The following is a 15,347-nucleotide window of genomic DNA, read 5'->3' on the forward strand; positions in this document are numbered from 1 at the left end:
GCAGTTACAAGGTGTCAGAAAAGAAAGAAATACAAAAACCTGCCTGGTCCACATGGGCACAGCATCACACCCCAGATTCTGAAGGGAGCAGAGGGACTGCAGGGGCAGCCAAGGGTTCACAGCCCACGTGTGTGGCCAGAAATTCAATATCTTGCTGTAGTTAAAACCTGGTGGTTCCTTTTGGTGCTGATTGTTATTGAGAAGTTCTGAGCACCAAGGCCCTCAGATGTGGGGCTGGTGCCACTGGGATTTCTGGGACAGTGGGACCAGAATGCCCCAGTAAAGCACAGCTGGGTGTGCAGAGAGGGATGAGCACCCAGCAGAGGGGACACCAGGAGCTCCGGGGGTGCAGGGACAGCAGCCCTGGGTGTCCCTGTCTCTGATCCAGCCCTGCTGACCAGCAGGGCCCTGTTAATGCTAACTGGGCACATCACAGGGCATCTGGAGTTACTGCAACATGGACAATCCTGTATTCTCTTTTATTTACCTGTTCCTGTAACTCAGTGTTGTCTCCTCACCTCCAGTTCTTTCTGGATTCCTTTAGGAGGAATGATTGACAGGGTTTTGTACTGTATTGTGTTTTATTTATCTTTGCTCCAGCTTATACTAAATATTCCATAACTTATAATGGAATATTCTATAACAGATGTTTTAAAGGAATTTTATGCTTGGAAAATTCTGTGAAAAAGGGCAGAAAGAAAAAATCTTGGACTTAGTGATGATCCCTTCCAACACTTTTTCACAATGTTTCAATTAGGGAAATGTGAGCTATTTATTTTTTAAAGAATTGAAACAAGTGAGTGTTTTCACTGTTCCTCCAGTGTTAGAGTCCAGCAGTGAGCAGCAAAGGTGAGATGCAGCAGAACTCCTGGGTGCTCACAGAGGCTGACCAGTGTGGTTTGGTGTTCTCAAAAGAAGGCAGCTGTATTAGTGTATTAAGTATCATAAATTTGTAATGGCAGAAAACTGTTCTTTTAATGGCTTCATTTAGTTCAGAATAAATTTTTAATCTTCACTTTTTGCAGGCTTATTGTTATTAAAGCTAGTTTCATGCTTGTTGGGGAGTTTCAGGGCAGATTTGGTCCCACTTGAGGAAATAACATATATTTATTTACACAGCAGTTTTTCACTGGGACCACCTCCCACCAAATATTTAATTTTTCCTATCTTCCATGGTTTGCTCTGAGGTTATGATGTAGTTGCAATGTCCCTTGAGCTCTAGGTCCTGGAGCTTTTTGAATCTGAACCATAACCCCAGCCTGAACAGTCACAGCAGCCTTCTGCTGAGGGAGCAATGTTGGGGCCATGCTGCCCTTGGCATGCCTTCTGTAGCTGCAATGCTAAATCAATTTAATTTATAACCAAACCAAAGTTTTGCTGGTGTCAAGGGCCTTTGGTTGCTCCTACATTGCCCCTTTCTTGTTGCCTGTGTGGGTTTTATCTGTGTGGGTTTGTGTTTTCCTCAGCTGTTCTGCACCTCTGTCTTGTGCTGCCATCAACACTGAGACAGAGAAGTTCTCAGCTGAGGAACAGCAGATCTGACATTTCCCTCCTGCCAGGGAGATGCTCTGAAGTGGGTGCTGGGGCACAGGCAGAGCTGGCTGGGGAGCTCAGTCCCCAAGGGCAGGGGACACTCTGGGCTCTCTGCTGATGAGCTGCCTTGTCCTGCTCACAGGTGGGGGTGGCAGCTCCCCTGCACCCCCCAAGTGTGGCTGCAGCTCCTCTTCTGCCACAGCAGCTGAGAAAGCTGAGAAGAACAAGCAAGGCCAGCAGCCCAGGGGCAAAGCTCAGGGAGGAGAAAGCCACAATTTGTGCAGTGTGTAATACCTGCTGCATCACCTCCCCAGACAGCCTACCAACATTATCTTTTCATATCACATTTTAATTTAGGTGGTGGCTGCCTTTTCTAAGTGCTCTTTAAATATGCTTAGAATGCAGAGGAAGGGTAGGAAACAGAGAGAGGTAATTGCCTGTTCAGCCCTCCAGTGCAATCCCATGCATCATCTGGAAAAATCTGAGTTTGAGCCAGAGGACAGGAGAGCCAAAGCACTGCTTATTGGCTTTCCTGAGGATGTAGCATCTGTCAGGTATAATTATTTCACCTGATACCCTGGTAATTATTTCCCCACACTTACCTGGGGTGGTGGCAGAGCAGGTGAAGGAGACCAGAATCTGTGTGTGCTGCCCTCACCATGGAAGAGAGACAACCCTGGTCCCTGAGCAGCATCAGGAGCCACTGGTTTTAGATGGCATCTTTATCTGTGTGGGCTTTGCCCCTGTCTCTGGTAACCTGAGACACCTTGCCCGCAAATTCAACTAGTTCCAATTTCTACCCTTTTTTAAACTCACTTGATAGCTTCCCAAGAAGACTTAAGCTTTCACTGATGAAGCCCTCAGCAATATTCATGATATTTTTTATTTTGGAAAAACTTTTTTTTAATTCAAATTGTACTTTGAAATTTATAAGAAACCAGGAATTATTAATAAAAAATAGGTGCTAAACTGGATACTATTTGTGAAAAACAATTCCTAAGTGTTTTAATGATGGTTTAAAAGTATTTTCAGAGCATTTCAACACAACAATCATTAAATCCATAGAAATATTATCTAGAGATAATTTTTCTATCTGCAATTCATACAGAGAGGTAATTAATAATAGAGAGAGGTCTGTTATAATACAGAATATTTATATAAATAAATACATATAATTCTGTATTTATATATATATAATGTACAGAATGTTTTTACAAAACCCAGGTGATACCTTCATTGTCCTAAGTGCATAAAACTAAAGAGAGAGAACATCAAGGTAAAGATGTCAGTGTTGCCTTTGATTGTAATCTGTTTATCTTGAAAACAGCCAGGATGAGCAGGTCCTGCCATGGCAAGATGTTGTCTGACCCTATAGAAGCAAATCCCCCATGGCTACCTGGGGACCCACGTGCTTGGAGATGGCCCAGAACTTTCTGCAGCCATTTGTGCCACAGAATCCAGGTGGTGCCATCCTCATGCACCCTCTGGTCACCTCTGGGGAGGAAAGCTGAGTTACCACAAGTGATTTCAGCCTGACTGACCTACAGAGGTCTCAGGCTGTCAGTGCTGAAATGTCTTGGAAATATTTGATATTTAGAGAGGGCAATCTCCTCACTCAAAAAGAGATGGATTTGGCACAGGAGAAATCTGTATTTGACCTTCTCCTGATAGGGACAGCTACGTTTCTAAGAACTGAAAATGAGTTATTTTCCTGGGTATAATTAATTCTGGCTGGACTACAAGACCATCTACACTTGCCTTTGTGATGGAGGGCAGCTTGGTAGCAGCAGGTGCTGCAGGGTAGTAGATGAAATATAATAAAATTTGGTGGAAACTGAAGCTCCTTCGCACTGAAAAAGCAGTGCCTTTTCTGGGGGAAAGGAAATTAACTCTGGGACCAATTTGCAGAGCAGTTGTGCTCAAGTCATTATAACTGGAAATTTTCCCAAAGATAGCCAGATTTGTCTCTCTGAAGTCTGTGCTCTGGATCCCACAGCTACAGGACTTGTGGCAGAACCTTCTTTAGACAAAAATGATGTTAAAGGAGAAGCAAGAGCTGTAACAAAGGGGGAAGTGTTTTTCTGATGCTCTTTTGCACTGCTGCAGTCCCTGAGAGGAGGATCCTTTCTTGGTCCTGGGCTTATTTGGAGTGACAGGTTTTCATTACAGCTTTGCCTTTATGGGTGTTGGGTGGCTCAGAGCCCTGTCTTGTGATGGTTGGGTGCAACCTGGCAGTGCCCAGAGGCCAAACTGACCCCTGACCCCTCTTTTTGGGCACCTCAGAGCCAAGGGAAATCCCTCTAAGCCCCAGGTTTGGTAGCAGTGTGTGCCTGCAGCAGGCACAGCACCTGGGACAGACAGGTCTGGCTTCAGGGCTTCGTTTTTAAAGTAACTTCTCAGAGTTATTTACAGAGCTCAGGGGGAATGCAGCTTTCCAGAGCCCAGCCCTTTGCTTAGGGACAGTCTTTGGAGTGAGATTTCAACTTTATGTGTTTGAGGACACTGGGGGTCAGAGCAGCTAATCAATGTTTAATTAGATCCAAGTGACAAATGTTCCAGTCTCAGTGGCATCTCATTTAGTTGCAGCAGCAGAATTTTGACCCCTAATTTGGAGGAAAATGGGAGATTTTTTGTGTTCAAGATTACTTGGCTAATGCACCAGAGTCAGACTGTGAGGCATATTGTGATGTATTTGCTTGTGCTTTAATTATTGCCAATCATTCACCTGCACACCATTTAACAGTGCCACTCTCCAGTTCATCCCTGCTGTCTGGGAGAAGCAGCACCAGTTAGTGCTTTACTGCTAACTGCTGCCCCAAAAAGGAAATATTTGGGGTACCCAGACAGACTTGATCTGTTCAGTGTGTTCAGCAGGAAACTGCCACAGAGAAAATGCAAAGAGACAAAGCCGTGAAGCCAGAGATTGGGCTCTGGTGGAAGTAGAAATGGGAAAATGGATTTTCAAAAGGTCATCAGGCTGCTCCATGCCCTTAGAGGAGTTAGCAGGGGGTGATGGCCCACACTGTGCTACTTCTGGTAGGGAGGGATGAAGAGAACATGACTTTGCTCTGCAAACCCATTGTCAGGGTAATCAGTGAGCTGGTGCTCCCAGAATGGCAGGATGGAGAGAGAGCTCCTCCACCAAGGAGAAACAGCAGGACCCTGACTTGCCCCAGCTGAGTTAGGTAAGTCATCCAGTGAAAGGTGTCAGGCTGTGCCCAGGAAAAGCACCAACAGCTCTTCTGAAGCCAGAGGCAGCAAAACCACAGAATCATCACATGCCTGGTCACAGGCACACTCCTGGCTGCACACTGAGCCATCTCAAGAACACTGCCTGCCAGTCTGGATGGAGAGCAGGAGGGGTATAAATGTGCCTGAAAGACTTCTCTCCATGCAAACAGTCACCAGCACACACTTGGGCTTTTTTCAAGAATGGATTGCAATCTATTCACATCCTGCTGCATTAAATCAACATGACAGATTAGCTCACAGCTATGGCTCATTGTGGGGGAAGATGTCTGGAACAGCTCACTGGGAGCAAAGTTCTCTGAAAGTCCTGCCAAAGGCCATCTTGGGCTGGTTTTTAGTGGGGTCCTCTTTGTCCATGACATTTTAGCCTAAGGACATCATGCATTGTTAAATCCTCCTCCTCCATGCTCCATCCTGAAGTCTCATGGTGACAGAAGAGATGCAAATCAACTCCTACCTTCCCTGCAATGCATCACATGCTTATCCCCCTTCCTGCTAAGCCCTGAGCAGTCTGGAAATTGCTGTGTGTGAAGGAAAGGACCCTTCTGAGATGTAGCCAGGCTGTGCTGGTTTCAGGGCAGGGCTTTGCCCAGGGATGATTCCCAGGGGTGCAGCAGCAATGGAGAATTATCTGCAAGGCAGTAGATTTGCCACCTGATGGAAGCTGTGATTAAGCACAGCACCTGCCTGTAGAGGCTGCTGGGAGAGACTCCTGAAAATGCCTTCCAGCAAAGGTTTTTCCAGCAATGAGGCAGGAACTGTCTCCTGTAGTTCCCTGTAGATTGAGGCTGGCTCTGAGCAGAGGTGAGCACAGAGGGACTGAGGGAGCAGAGGTGACTCACGGGTGACTTCACACCTTCCTTGCATGGGGCAGTGCTGGGATTCATCCTCCTGGTGTCTTTTTCTGCTCTGTCTTAACAGTTGCAGCAAGTGAGGAGCTCTGCTTTCATCCCAGTGGAAAAGAGGAGGGTGGAGAGCACTGCAGTGATTGCAGCCCCTTCTGCCTCTCCAGACCTCTGGAGATGGATCTTTACTAACACCACTGTCAGTTATAATGGATTCCTTTTCATCCCCATCACTAAAACAATTCTGCTGCCTGATCAGTCACATTACTGCCACTTATATTTAGAGCTAATTGATTCCCTGTGTTTATTTTCTCAGGCACAGAAAGAGCATCACTCATTGCTGAGCAGAGGCTGCCTCCACCCTCAGCCCTGCTCTTTCTCCACCAGGATGTGGTCTCTCCTCTCTTTTCCTCATCACTTAGGGGCAGATGAAGACATCCATCTCAAGAGTAATGAAACCCCATCCTCTGCACACCCCTGAGGGGCTGGTAAGAAGAGACATGGGGAGGTGACATTTTTTCTGTACTGATACCAAGGTCCTCCAAGGGCTGTCAGTACCAGCTCAAAGAACACAGGAGGAGCAGAAATCCACCCTGGTTCGTGGGCAAGCATTAATTAGCCCATAGCAGCTGCACTGACACTTTCTGTTCCTTGCTTCAAAAGTCATCCTTTCCAAATGCAGGAGGAAACTGAAGACAGGTCAGAGGAGTTGCCCCTAGGCAGCCAACCTTGCAAATAGTGATTTATTTTAGCAGGGAAAAGAGGGAAGAATGGATTTTACTCTTGGATGTCTGTGTTTAAGAAGAGGATTTGATTTCCTTATATATCTCCCTTATGTGTCTGGATTTTAAAAACACTTCATAAAGAAGAGATATCTAGAATAATAACAAAAAAGTGTCTTTTAACGTGTTTTCTATAAAAACAGAATTATGATTCAGTGTCTTCTTTCAGCTGAAAGAGTCAAAATCCCAGTGCCATGCCACAGCCTCAGAGGGAAAAAGGCTGGAATCATATCCAAGTGTTTAATATTTATCAGATGATGGCTTCTTTTCTCATTTGTTTCAAAGAATAGGACACAAACAAAAGGAAGGGCACATTTCTTTTAAAATTTAAAGGACAAGATGTTGAATTTTACATTTCTGTAGTAACATATGCATAGGTAATGTACACACAAGGAACTTCAAAACAATTATAGCATTCCAATATTAGAGATCAAAAATAAAGCAAAGGAGGGGATTCAAGCATGTAATTTGTTCATTGTTCATTTATCAGCTTCAAAATGAATATTTTTGTATCTGAGACTTAGACTTGGGGCTGAGTTACACCATGCAGTCATGGAGCCTTCCTTTGAAAAGGGCTGTTTGCATTAAAAAACCAAACAATAACAACAGCAGCATTCTTCTAACTGATCCCAGCTGAAGCAAAGCAGTTTTATTTCCAGCCAAAGAAATTTGTTAAGAGAATTAGTGGCTGGCTGAGGCATCAAGCTGTGTGTGATAATGAGATGGGTTATAAATAGTGTCATTAATTCACATGTCCTTCTAACACATGCCACTCCAGTTAGTGTTCAAATCCCAAATCCCTCAGTGCAAGATGCACTGACCTCCTCATTAAAGCATCTGATGGAGAAGCCTGGTTTGCATGTAGCTGCTGCCTGGTGCTCTCCATCAGGAATAATTACAGGGCAGTGTTTTGCTTCTCAGCTAAAGGCAGAAGTATTTCTGTCACCAGAAAAGGAGGCTTTCCTCACGCCTCCTGCTGCCTTTTCCAAGTGTTGGGATGTTTTATGGGGCAGCACATCTCCCTGGGCCCTGCAAGAAGAGGCTGCCCTTACACCAGGGATGTGCTGGGATGCTCCTGCATCCTCTGAAACGCCTGCATGTCTTGCAGCACCCTTTGAAATCTTGCTGTGAGGGCCCTAGGGTTAAATAAACCTTCTTCAATGCTCTGCTTGCCCCACTAGCAGCACCTTTTTTGTCCAGGGAAGAGTCTGTGCTGATGGCAGCTGGCACTTGTCTCTGTGCCCCTGCAGAACAGGGGCACTGCAGACAGTTCCTGCACACTGGCCCCTTCCCTTGCAGGCAGCCTCTGAGGTTCGTCTCCTGTTGGAAGAGAAACTCTTTATGGGGAGCAGAGACGGGTTGCTTGCTTTTCCTGGGGCTCTACAGAAAGAGCCCCACATTATAAATGGTGCTAAGTGTGCACCATTACCTGTGAACAGCAAAAGCAAAACAGACCAAATTGTTTTTTCCCTTTTCCACCATTTTTCTTACAGGCCTCTGCAGAATGAACATACTTCTGGAAAGTGCCTGGAGAGAACAATTGTCTTCAACACACGTGGAGCTTCCAGTGAATCCATTCTGCTTCACCTCTGGGACGCTCTGGGATGTCAATGCCACAGCCATGTGCAGCAGCCAAGGGAAACTGCTGTGGCAACAAACTGCACTTTTGTTCTCTGGCAGCATCACATGCAGCCTGAGTAATATTTGTGCTGTTTCCATTTTAAGAGGCTGAGCCTGTTGGGTGTTTTCAGCAGGCAGGCAAACCACGTCTCTGCAGTATCATGGCTTTTGTTGGTGACAGTTTCCATGGTGTTGGTGTTCCCTCAGTCTCAGAGTTAGCACAGTTTCATTATCTCCAAAGATGGTGTTTAAATTCCCCATCTCATTAATAAATTAGGCCCTGGTAATTATGGGCTTTTCTAAATAATCTAATAAGGACGTTTCTGCTTTGATGAGGGGAGTTTAACTGTAAAAGCAAGATTTATAATGTGCTCCTGGGATCAACAGGAATGCCTTGCCTGGAGACTGAAGGTTCTCTCTGCCCCGTGCAACTTCTAGATGGGCAAAGGAGCTATTGGTTAAATGCATTAAAGTCACCAGGTCTCTGAAACACATCAGCATTTGCTTGTGCAGAGACAGAAGGGACAGGCCTGTGCTGGAAGAGCTCCCTGCCCAGGGTTTGTGGGAGATAATTCTGCTCTGAGTCTGCCTGCCAAGCCAAAATGCAACGGTGGTATCATCATATTGACTTATAAATCATGAGCTATGTAGAGAGTAATACAACTAGTGGTTTGTTTGTGGTTTTTTTTTTTTTTTCTTTTAGGATTTAAGTCTTCAAAATGCACACACTTGGGCTTTATTCCGAGCCTTTTGGAGAAGCAAAGGAGGTGCTGAGATTCTCCCTGTAATCACCTGCCTCTGGGATCTGCAGCTCCATAAATGAGGAATCCAGGTATCAGCAGGGCTTTTGAAACCACCGAGGTTCAGAGCTGGCTTATCCCTCTGCAGCAGGCAAAGCCTTCCCTGTGGTGACAGGGAAATGCTGCTGGTGGTGTGCAAGAATATTCTGTGTAATTCCCAGGGCCGGTATTCAAACAAGAAGCCATAAATCCATGACAGAAATGTGGAGAGCAGGGATCCAAATGACCTCCAGGACTAGGAAGGACTCAAGGCAAATGGAGTGAAGAAGGAACTGGGCTGTGATTTTTTGGGTAGAGGAGCCAAAAGTCAACCCAAGGCTCCAAAACCAGATTTAAATTGCAAATAACTGATGTGTGAAACATCTACAGATGCCTCATTGTGTGAAATTATGCTCTTAATCTGTGCAAAACCAGTCTGGTTCTGCAATAAGATTCTGCTGGCTGGCCAGGGCTGGTTCCAATACCTGTGATGGGGTTCTTGCTGGGTTTCTGCAGGGCTGGGACTAAGATGAGTCTGTGTGTTGGCTGATTTTATTCCTGGTTTGACCTCAGGAGCTCTTCCATAGATTAGGTCAGATAGTTATCTTTCCAGTGTTTATATCCTTGATGCCTTAAGTTTTAGCTTCCATATTTTCCAGAATTTGAACTGCATTAGTTTATAACTCTGAACTTAATATAAAGTGTTATCAAGTTTTCTTCACAGTTTAGTTAGACAAAACCATCCTTTTCCAGCCTGAGAACCAAGGACAGCATTGCAGCTTCAGGCCCAGAAAGTGTGAACAGTGAATTGAGGAGAGCAATCTGGGAGGGTGGGACTTGATAGCCTGAAGCTGTAGGTGGACATAAAGCCCAATATGGAAATGGACCAACATTTATACAAGTGTGAAAACTCATGACCCAGGGTCTATCTTGGGCCCATCTTGGGTGAAGCCATGGCCAGGCTCTTGTACTGCCCAAGGCGTGTCCTTTAAAGGCCTTTTAATAAATCCCCACTTCATTCCTCTAACTCTGTCTGGCCTCTGCTCCAGGCAGCCTCCCAAGGCATCACCCTGGTCCTCAGGATAGTGCACTGTGCCTTGATGGCAGCCTCAGGCCTGCCTTTGCCCTGCACATTGCTGTGAGGGCTGCCAGTCCTGGAAACGGCATAAAAACATAACATTTTCTGGAAGAAATTAAAAATGGCTGGTTTATATTGGTAGATGTCACACACCGACTGGCTTAGAAATATTAATGCATAAAAAGGTGATTATCACCTTCATACTTGCTTAATAGCACAGTTTTAAAGGGAGTTACCAACATCATATATTACATTCTTCCCTTACTGTAAATGGTCTGCCCCTGGTGTATTTTATTATTTACTGTGAATTCATTCAGGCAGTATATTTTGCTTTCAGTAAGGTACCCTCAGTTACTTTTTCTGTCCAGGATAAATTGAGATAAATTTTGCCTGAGCCTGGATTTTGCTCATGGCATCCATCTTTGCCCATGAAAAGTTGCAGTTGGAGTTGAACAGGAGTTGAGAAATGATAATATTGTGCTGCAGAAAGTCACAGCTCACCAGTCTGCAGCCAAGCTGCATACAGAGGCCACATTGAAGCAGCCAGGGGTTTAATAGGAATTGAGAAACACAAAGGAATGGGATGTATTCTCTAATGTTTATTCTGATAAAGCAATAAGAACATTACAAGAAAATGACACTGGTTATTTACCATGACAGGGTGAGATTACACAGTAGCATATCATCACCCCAGGCACCATGGCTTGTCACTAGCTTCCATTTTTGCCCTTGGAGGGTTAAGAATTTATTGCCAGAGTTATTAAAATTGTTGCTAGAGTTGTAGAAATGTTGCTAGAGTTATAGAATACTTTTTGGAGGGGGTGGAAGAGAAGACTTCAAATAAAAGATATCTCCATCCCTTTGTTGACAATTCCATGTTCCCAAGGCTTAGCAAATCTCATAGCTATGACCACTGTGTGGTTAAACTGGATAAAAGCCTCCAGGCTGGCACGAACTGCCTTGCTGCAGAAGTTGGGGAGTCCCTATGAAAGCTGCTTGATTGAAAGCTCTGGTTCCACAGCTCTGACAGGGGGAATAAGATGGACCTTGAGGTTGGTTGTGCTTTGCAGTGGCTCTGGGGAGACCTGCCTGTGGTGATAAAAACTCCATATTTCCCTGCCTTTTAAGAAATCCTACTAGCTGCCCCCCAGCTGCAACATTTTTATGAATCCATCTGGACTCAGGTTTGCACTTCCAGCTCTGGAAACCCCAGGATCAGCCCATGGCACAGCCCAGGCTCTGTGCTGGGGTGGATTTTGGCAGATGCCCCATCGTGCAATGTCTTTTGTGGCGAGTCAGAGCAGTAGCTCAAACACAGAATACCTGCAGGTGGAAAAATAATAACAATTTTTTGTGTCCCCCAGGTTATGGGGCACCATGTGGCCATGGAATGGGTCATCAGCACTCAACATCACAAACACTTTTCCTGCAGCAGTGGAAGCAGAACAGCAGAACTGTTCTCTCCTGCTCCCCTCTGAAGAGTCATCATTTGCTCCTCACTACCATCAAGTGTTTTATTTAAAAGTGTTTAAATATGCAAAACTCATTTCAGATTTGTATTATTAGAATTTTTAAGTGGACAAGGATACAATACTCTCCTTACAAGGGAGAAATGTCACATTTTAGCTCGAAGAGTGTTGTCAAAGCCAGGTTACAAAACACAGGTAATGAAATATGCAGACTTTAAAAAAGGGCAGTGAAAGAAGCCTGGCAGTGCTGCATGTTCTCAGAGGAGCAAACCTCTTTGTCAGCTCAAATGCACGTGGCAAGGGAAAGGAAACTTCTGGGAGCTTTGGCTCATCCTGTGGCAGAGAGGTTTAAAACATCTTTGGAATCCCTCTGGGCATTGCTGGAAATCCCATTCAAACCTGACCCTTTGAAGCCAAGCAATGTGCTAAAGCCTACTGAGTTTCCAGTTCCCCCTGTGAGAGCTTACACTATGTTTTGCTGTGTGCATTTCCCTGATTTTCTTATGGTGCTGATGAAAGGGCAGGTGTATGCTAGAGGGGACTGGAGCACTTGTGGAAGGTGCCTGGGCTCTGCTGAGCTGTCTCCCTTGACTCACCCTTGTAAAGCCTCTGAAGTGGATTCTGCCTTCAGAGGCTTTACAAGAGAAGAGCAATTCCTCTGGAGATTTTAGCATTCTGTAAGTAAAATAGAATGATTTTCCATCATGGGGCTGAGACTTGAAAGGCAGTTGGGATGGATTTTGTTTAACTTCCCTCTTTAAATAGCTCATGCTGTTTGAATACTTATACTTGTCTTTTTTATTATCCCACCCATGTTAGTGGTATGTCTATATTTTGTATCTTTGACATAAACTAAGAAGGGGGCATGTAGGGATGCAAATAAGTATTAGTCCATGTCTGATGTAGAGAGAGTTGATGTTACAGCCCGAGAGCCCAAGCAGGGCATAAAAATCTCAGGTGCCACTGGAGCACGTTTCCATTCTTGGTGCCCTTGCCACTGCTGATGTTTCCTGTGGTTGGTGTCTTTTGGGCTGCCAAGAGCACTGAGCTCACCACTGCACTGTTGTTACCTTGCAATAACCCTGCACTCATTGTAAGAGCTGTGAAGGGCAAGGTCCCCTCTGATACACACAAAACCAATTAGGCCTTACAGAGCACTAAACTCAAATTTCTTCAAGCCATTTAATTTTATTGATCAGACACATTTTTATTTCCAGATTGCTTGCTCTTGGGAACCATCCAGATTTCCTGGTGTGAAGGACTGTGTAAAATGTAACGATTCAGCACTCCCCGTGTGCCTGCCTGTGGATTTTGTTAACCTTTAAGCTACATTTAGGATGCAAGACAGGACTTGAAGAGCACCATCATATATCTGATGCTCTTCTGAAAGTGTTCTCCAATTTGCATTTCCCTCATATCCTCCTTAAAATCAAAAGACATCTGTCACCTCTCTTGGTTGAATCCTAGGTTTTCCTGGGAAGGAGATTCCCAGCATGTGAGAGAGCCCAGCAATTCAGCCTGTGCATGGAGTGATACTTAACTAACTCTTCTGCCAAGAATTTCTGTCCAGGATGGTTTGTCCCCGTGGCTAATGAGTCTCAGGACTGACAGGTGGCACTTCAGGTGAGAAGCTGGAGCTCACCCTCACTTCAGAAAAGGCTACACAGCTAAATACTGTCACTGCTTCTTTACCAGGGCTGGGAGAGCTGGCTCCAGGCACATACAGACCATTCTTGGAGTCTCTAGCACACAACTTTACTGCCCATTTACTGCCTTTTTGCACAGGAAAAATGTATTATTTTTGCCTCAACTGAATGAGAGACTTAAAGTCCCAAGAAAGAAAATACAGTCATTCTAGATCAAGAGAGAGACACATACAGCAAACATTTTAGTATGTTGTGCAATAAAAAGAGCCCCATATCTCATAAATACAGACACTTAACTGATCATGTGCTTGAATTATAAGAACATGCACACAGTTCTTCAGTATCCACAAACTGCTTGAAGGGCACAGAACTGAGCTGGTCTGTTGCACTGAAACTGTCTTTTAATGTGTTTCCTCTTTTTGGTGATATAAATTAGACTGAGCTGTGGGAAGAGCCATTGCCACTGGCCTGGACCAGGGCATACTGGGGGATGCAGGGCAGAGAAACCTGTGCTGGGTCTGTGCAGGTCTGGCTTATGTTTAAAACCAGGAGCAGCCATTCTCATCACCCTGAGCAACGCAGAAATCTCTCTTTGCTGATGACACACAGGTTGCCAGGATATAAGGAATAGCAACAAGGATCTGTGACTGCAGAGTGACAGTTGGAGCATCTTCATGTGAGGGATCTCCAGAAATATCTGCAGAGCTGAGCTGGGTAGTTATCCTAAGCAAGCCAGCTGTGCCTTCAGGGCCAGCCAAGCAGTCCCAGAGCTCCATGGAATTCAGCTGATGGAAATTGTGCTGCCACACTGCATTAGAGGATGCATTAGAGGGGGAAGAAGATAGGCTTGGTGTGAATGCCTCATTTCCTTGAGAAATCAGACAAAAATGTCCCCAGCACACACAGGCTGGGTGTGAGCAGCTCTGGGTGTGTGGGAAGAGAACAGAGCCTGCTGAGCCCAGCAGGAGCAGAACTGGGACCTGCTGGGATCCAGAGCCTCTCCTTCCTCAGCAGCAGCCCAGCCCGAGTCTTGTGGATTTCCAGGGATTTTCTTTTAGTTCTTCAGTCACCATCTCCTCCTTTGAGGTAGTTTTGGCTGCTCAGCTCCTTTTTCCCAGCCCATGTGGGAGCACCAAGGCAGGAAGCTGCACAAAGCCACCCAGGAGCTCCTGGGGCTGCTGGCTCTGGGCTGCCAGAGGCCATCTGCAGGGCCATGGGCCACCTCTCCTCTGGAAAATGTGCCACCTGTGCCTCGAATCTGATGGGAGATGTTGTGTTTCTCTATTTCATGGGAACTGGATATTTAATTGTGTGGCAAGCTTCAAGGGACCACCCTTGCCAAGTATTCTTCTCCTTGGCTTGTAGTCCAAACTGAATCCAAACAGATTTCTGCCTTCACTCACCTGAGGCTCTCATTCCTCTTTCAAATCACCTTTTCAAATTCCTTTCAAGACACAATACTTCTAAATAAGGAAGTAGAGGATATATAATGACATATGGGAATATTTCTGTGGAGTGCCTCAGAATCTCATGTTCCCAATTCACCTCTTTGCCTCAGATTCCCTTTGTTCCCCCTCCATCCTCCCACCAGCCTCCCTGTTTGTTCTTTTTCCTTTTGACTGCCCACTTTCACATTAATTTTAGCTTTCCTTCAGTCTTTTAATGCAGTATCTATTCCTTGAATTTACTATAGTTTGACATGCTGTTTCATGAGTCACTGCTGCAGATAGAGTTTGAAGCAGATTAAATCACACAAACTAGTTCTAGCAGCTCCCTAAATATAATTTGATTTTATGCTCTTTTTTGATAAACCTTTGTGGATTCTTTCATCCCCACAGTCCCCCTGAACAATAATGAAGTAAATACATGTATTTTTTGCACACACATGGTGATGACTGTGTGCTGGGGATGGAGGGGACCCACAACTTCCTCCCTTTCCTCTGTGAGCAGGTGCTGAGATAACCCACCACAGAAAACCTGATTCATGTCTTCCTCCTCAGAACTCTTCTCTAACCCTTTTCTCCTCCAATTAATTTAACTTTATGACCCAGGGTGAGGAAATTCAATAATAGCAAACTGAGTCTGCATCCCCATTTGCATCTTTTTACTAGAGAAATGCTGCTTGGCAGCAACATTGATTCCCCAGCATTTTTGTGGCCAAAAATTACTTTCCCCCAGCTTTTTCTCCATTATGCTTTATTGAACTTGTTTGCTTTCATACAGTGGGAATCATGCTGGTGCTTAGAAGAATCCATTCTCTGCAAGCAAGAGCTAAATTTTCCATACAGCTCCACTGTGCTTTGGTGTTTAATCATCTTCAGAAATTGTTCCTAAACTTGTATGTGC

At 45.0% G+C, this 15,347-nt stretch overlaps 1 long non-coding RNA gene across 2 annotated transcripts in view; it reads left to right on the forward strand.

Annotated features, from left to right (window-relative positions):
• Nucleotides 1–15,347, forward strand: part of LOC115484200 (uncharacterized) — a 67,151-nt gene that overhangs the window by 40,588 nt on the left and 11,216 nt on the right. For both annotated transcript variants that reach the window (XR_003944946.2, XR_007777603.1), the window contains exons 2-3: nt 5,944–6,115; nt 7,903–8,861. This is a non-coding gene — a long non-coding RNA (uncharacterized LOC115484200). The remainder of the gene's footprint in view (nt 1–5,943; nt 6,116–7,902; nt 8,862–15,347) is intronic.

The sequence above is a fragment of the Serinus canaria genome, chromosome 4A, assembly GCF_022539315.1.
Source record: "Serinus canaria isolate serCan28SL12 chromosome 4A, serCan2020, whole genome shotgun sequence".
NCBI lineage: Eukaryota > Metazoa > Chordata > Aves > Passeriformes > Fringillidae > Serinus > Serinus canaria.